This window comes from Marmota marmota, unplaced genomic scaffold (genome assembly GCF_001458135.2).
Source record: "Marmota marmota marmota unplaced genomic scaffold, marMar, whole genome shotgun sequence".
In the NCBI taxonomy this organism is placed as follows: Eukaryota; Metazoa; Chordata; class Mammalia; order Rodentia; family Sciuridae; genus Marmota; species Marmota marmota.
Window position 1 is genome coordinate 645686 of NW_026000171.1, and position 6217 is coordinate 651902.

The 6217-nt window shown below is 33.6% G+C and overlaps 1 pseudogene; it reads left to right on the top strand.

The window, feature by feature from the left end:
* LOC107154867 overlaps positions 1 to 6217 on the top strand; it is a 79658-nt pseudogene that overhangs the window by 24824 nt on the left and 48617 nt on the right.

Genomic DNA, 6217 nt, shown 5'->3' on the forward strand with positions numbered 1-6217 from the left:
TCTTTGGATAAAACCAAGGAGTGACATAGTCATGAAGTTGTTTTACTCCTACTCTTTTGAGAACTTTTTATACTGTTTTCCAAAGTGGCTGTACTAATTTGCAGTGCCGCCCAAAATGAATGAGTACTTTTCCCCACATCCACTCCAGCATTTATTATTATATATATTCTTGATGATTGCCATTCTAACAGGAACCAGATGACATAAAAATTTAGTTTTGATCTGCATTCCCTTGATTGGTATAGATGTTAAGCAGCTTTTCATATATTTCTTGGTCATTTGTATTACTTCTTTTGAAAAATACCTGTTAAAAATATCTTTACTGTCCATTTATTAATTAGATTAAGTGCTTCTTAGGTATTAACTTTTTGAGATGTTTATATATTCTGGATAATAATCCTCTGTCAAAAGAATAGCTGGAAAATATTTTCTTCCATTTTATAGGCTCTCTATTCATTCTCTTATTTCCTTTGCTGTGCAGAAATATTTTAAGTGATACCATCCCACTTGTTGATTCTTAGTTTTATTTCGAGCTTTCAAGGTCTTGATAAGGTGCCTGTGCCAATATGTTGGAATAGTAAGCCTATATTCTTCTGTCAATCACAAAGTTTCTGGTCTAATTCCTGGGTCTTTGATTCATTTTAGTTGACCTTTGTGCAGGTTGAGAGATAGGGAACTAGATTCATCCTTCTACATACAAATATCCAGTTTTCCAAGCATCATTTTTTTTAAAGGCTCTTTTCTCCAATGTAAGTTTTTTGTTCCTTTGTTAAGTATCAGATGAAAATATTGGTTTGAGTTTATTCTGTGTTTTTTTTTCCATTGCTTTCATCTTCATGTCTGTTTTGATGCCAGTACCATGCTGTTTCTGATAGTACAGCTCTCTCCTTAGCTAAAATAACCAAAAGAGAGAGAAGACCCAAATCAACAAAATTAGAGATGAAAAAAATTTCAGAAGTCCAGAGGCTCATTAGGAACTATTTTGAAAATTTATACTAAAACTATAAAATCTAGAAGATATTAACCAATTTCTAGGTAGAAATCAAACCAGCAAAATATAGAAAACCTAAACAGAACATATCAAACAATGATACTGAAGCAGCAATTAGAAGTCCTCCAACAAAAAGAAGTCCTATCAAACTATTAAGAAAGAAATTTTACCCAGCTTTCTCAAATTATTCCATGAAATAGAAAAGGAGAAAACATTTCCAAATTTATTCTATACAGCCAGTATTACTCTTATACCAAAACAAGACAAAGACACATCAAAGAAGGAAAACTACAAACCAATGTCCCTGAATGAAGCAGACACAAAAATTTTCAATAAAATATTATTAAAGCATATTCAAAGAAACTTTAACAAGATAGTACGGAATGAAATGTGGGTTTCATGTGAGTGGGATGCAAGGGTAGTTCAACATATGAAAATGAATAAGTTTAATTCACAAAAAAAATACATCTAGGGATAAGAATCACATGATCAGTTAAATAGATAAAGAAAAAAAAACAGTTGATAAATTTTAGCTCCCATTCATCTTAAAACTTCTGAAGAAATTAGGGATAGAAAGAAGTTACCTCAACATTTAAAGGCTATGTATAGCAAATGCAAAGCCAACTTCCTATTGAATGAAGAAAAACTAAAAATATTTTCTCTGAAATCAGGAACAAGAAAAGGATGTTCACTCTCACCACTCCTAGAAAATATAGTTATTGAAACTAAAGTCAGAGCAATCAGACAAGAGAAGAAATTAAAGAGATACAAATATGAAGAGGTCAAATTATCTGTTTCCTGAAGAAAGGATCCTGTATGTAGTATACTCAAACATCTCCATCAGAAGAATTCTAAAACTTATATACAAATTCAGGAAAGTAGAATACAAAATCAGCATTCAAAAATCAATACCTTTTCAGGCTGGGGTTGTGCCTCAGTGGTAGTGCACTTGCATAGCCCATTCAAGGCCCAGGGTTCAATCTCAGCATCACATAAAAATAAACAGATAAAATAAAGGTATTGTGTCCAACCACAACTAAAAAAATAAATATTTTTAAAAAATCAATTCCTTTTTAATATTCCAATTATGAATCTGCTGAGACTAAAATCAGGAAAACTATTCAGTTCACAATAACCTAAAACAAGGCAATGGTTATTATTTATCTTGAATCTTATCTTTCTAACTGGGGTGAGATAAAACCTCACTTTTATTTCATTTCCTTTATTGTTAAGAATGTTGAACAGTTTTTTCATATATTTCTTGGCCATTTTCATGTCATCTTCTGAGAAGTATCTGTTTAGATCACTTGCCTATTGACTGACTGGGTTATTTGAGTTATTTTGATTTTACATATTCTGGATATGAATCCTCTGTCAGAAGAATAAGTGGCAAGAGTTTCTCCCATTCTTCAGGCTCTCTTTTCAACATCTTGTTTCCTTTGCTGTTTGAAGTTTTTAAATTTGAAGCTGCTCCAATTGAGTCTTGGTTTCATTTCTTGAGCTTTGGGAGTTTTATTAAACACTGTTTGTGGGCTGGGGATGTGGCTCAAGTAGTAGCTTGCTCACCTGGCATGCGTGCGGCCTGGGTTGGATCCTCAGCACCACATACAAAAAAAGATGTTGTGTCTGCCGAAAACTAAAAAATAAATATTAAAATTCTCTCTCTCTCTCTCCCTCTTTAAAAAACAAACAAAAAAAAAAACCCAAAAAACAAAAAACAAAAAAAACACTGTTTGTGCCTGTGTATTGGAGAGTTGGCCCTATGTTTTCTTCTAGCAATTGTAAAGATTCTTGTCTAATTACTAGGCCTCTCTTCCATTTTAGTTGATGTTTATGCAGGGTGAGACAGAGGGAGCTCCTTTCATTCTTCTACATATGGATATCTTGTTTTCCTATTTGTTAAAAAGTCTATTTAGTCGGTTTATTTTTACCTTATATCAATGTTTTATTTTGATTTTTTTTACAATGATGTTGACATTTCATATATTTGAATCAAATGGGGTATAATTTCTCATTTTTCTGATTGGACAGGTTGCACAATCCCATTGGTCATACAGTCACGTATATACATACAGCAATAATAATGTCTATTTTATTCTGCTACCCTTCCTTTAGTCAGCTTTTTCACTTCTTTGACTAAAAGACCCAACCAGCACAATTGTATTGGAGAAAAGATTTATGCAGGGACTCAAGATCTCAAAGGTATCTATTTATAAACAGTAGGCTGCATTCATTGAAGCTCAAGGTGTGGCTGAAAGTCATGGTGGAAGAGTGTGGCAGAAGGAAGCAGCCTGCATGGTGATCAGGAAGAAGAGACAGACTCCACTCTCCAGATACACAATACATACCCCAGGCCATGCCTTCAGGGACCCACCCCCTCAACCCACAACCCACCAGCCTTCAGTTACCAGGCATTTAATCCTCATCAGGGGAATAATGCAAAAATTGAATTAAGGCTCTTATGATCCAATTGTTTCTCCTCTTGCATTTTGTCACACATGAGCTTTTGGAAGACCCACCACATCCAAACCATAACATCCATTTTTTTTTCTCCAATGTATGTTTTTACTGATTTTGTCAAGCATCAGATGACTATATATGTGTGGGTTTATCTCTGTGACTTTTAGTCCAGTGACTTTTAGTCCAGTGACTTTCATGTTGGCTTTCATAAAAATGCCATTTTATTTTTGTTAGTGGAGCTCTGCAGCATGATTTGAGCATGGGAATTGTGATGCCCCAGCCTTGTTCTTCTTTCTCAGTATTCCTTTGGCTACTCTGGATCTTTTTTTTTATTCTTCCATATGAATTTTAGGACAAATTTTTTTCAGTTCTGTGAAGAAAGTCATTTATATTTTGATTGGGACTGATTGAAACTATAGATTGCTTTTGGTTGTATAATCATTTTATCAATATTAAATCTGCTTATTGAAGAACAACAGATGCCTTTCCATCTTCTATAGTCTTCTTTAAAATTCTTTCTTCAGTGTTCTATAGTTTTATTTTAGAGGTCTTTCAACTTCTTAGCTAGGTTTATTTTCATGTTTTTTTGTTGTTGTTATTGTTCATTTCTTTGTTTCAGGTTATTTTCAACGGAATATTTTCCTTCATTTTTTGGTTGGTTTTACTATTGGCATATAGCAAAACTTTTAATTTTTGTATGTTGATCCTGTATCCTTCTACTTTTCTGTATTTATTAATCCACACTAAAACTCTTCTGAAAGAGATTCTATGTATAGAATCATACATCTGCAAATAGAGATAATTTGAATTTTTTCTCATTATATCCAATCAATTTCCTCCTCCTGTCTAATTGATATACCTAATATTACAAGAATTATATTGAATAGGAATGGTGAGGGTATGAATCCTTATCCTACTCTAGATTTTAGAGGAAATGCTTTTATTTTCTCACCATTCATTTTGATGTGATGTTGGGTTTGTCATGTATAGCCTTGATAAGAGTGAGATAATTTTCTTCTATCCCTAGTGTCTTCAGAGATTTTTAACATGAATGGATGCTAAATTTTGTTGATGAATTGTTTTCTGCATCTATTGAGGTGATTATATAACTTATGTTCTGAATTCTATTTATGTGATGGATTGCATTTATTGATTCACATGTGCTGACCAACCTTGCATTGCTAAAAATTTATTTATAATGAAGCATGTAACCAATTATTTTCATTAACATTTCCCACTTTAATCCATAATGTACAATAGCATTAAATAGAGACATTGAAATTTCCCATGCTAGAAGGAATAATTCTCTCATTGTTTGAAATAACGTATATTGTCATATTTTAGAAGTGGGCTTTCCACTTGTGCATGGTCATGTGGTCCCTGGGAAAAGGAAACTATTGAATTTAGTTAAGCTGCCCTTCTTTGGCATCTGGACCCAAGTTGTTGTCATAAATACTGTGAAAGAAAGTGTGGTATTTTATTGAGGTATGGAGGAATTGTGAGATGTCATCTTCTGCCTGGAGTGCTTAAGGAATCAGACCAGCCTGGTGTGCAAGAGAGCACTTGCATCTCTTTGCCACTCCTCACCATTTTTAACTCATTCTCCTTCTAATTTTTCAAATCAAGACATATGCATATGACATAGTAAATGCAATATAACTCTATTAACCCTTCCAGAAAAGTACTGGTTCCTCATAGATATTTTCTGGCCACTCTACTAGTCTTTTCATTTTGCAAGAGGACTCTGGACTGTCATTTTTGTCACCACTGAAACCAGGATTCTTTTACTGTTCCAGGCATCTCTCCTCAGTCTCTCAAAGAAGCTGACAATTCTAACATGGAAGAGACAGCATCCTTATTTGTCCTGAGAAAAGAAGACCCTGGATATGATGATGTTGAACCTAACACCTTGTAGTGTTTTTTTGTTGTGTTTTGTATTTTGTGTAACCAAATCTGCAGATAACTCCTTATAATATTGTTTCCTGATTAAAGAGAGTTCTGTGTTCTTCATTACTAGAAAGTTTCTACATTAATTACTGGAAAGTTTCTCATTTACAATAAATACTCTGAGCCTCAAATACCAGTGTCATTCTCTTAATTTGAATGCATTCACCCACAGCAACCTCTGAAAATTCAGTGTTCAAACTGAATGTATCTCACATAGGATCTCCCCACACTACACACTTGATCTTTTAGATGAACAGAAGTTTATTCTTTTTTTTTCTGACTTTTATTTTTTTTAATGTTTTTTTTTTAATTTATTTTTTATTGGTTGTTCAAAACATTATAAAGCTATTGACATATCATATTTCATACAATAGATTCAAGTTGGTTATGAACTCCCAATTTTACCCCAAATACAGATTGCAGAATCACATTGGTTACACATCCACATTTTTACATAATGCCCTATTAGTAACAGTTGTATTCTGCTACCTTTACTATCCTCTACTATCCCCCCTCCCTCCCCTCCCATCTTCTCTCACTACCCCATCCACTGTAATTCATTTCTCTCCTTGTTTATTTTCCCATTCCCCTCACAACCTCTTATATGTAATTTTGTATAACAATGAGGGTCTCCCTCCATTACCATGCAATTTCCCTTTCTCTCCCTTTCCATCCCACCTCATGTATCTGTTTAATGTTAATCTTTTCTTCCTGCTCTTCCTCCCTGCTCTGTTCTTAGTTACTCTCATTATATCAAAGAAGACATTTGGTATTTGTTTTTTAGGGATTGGCTAGCTTCACTAAGCATAATCTGCTCTA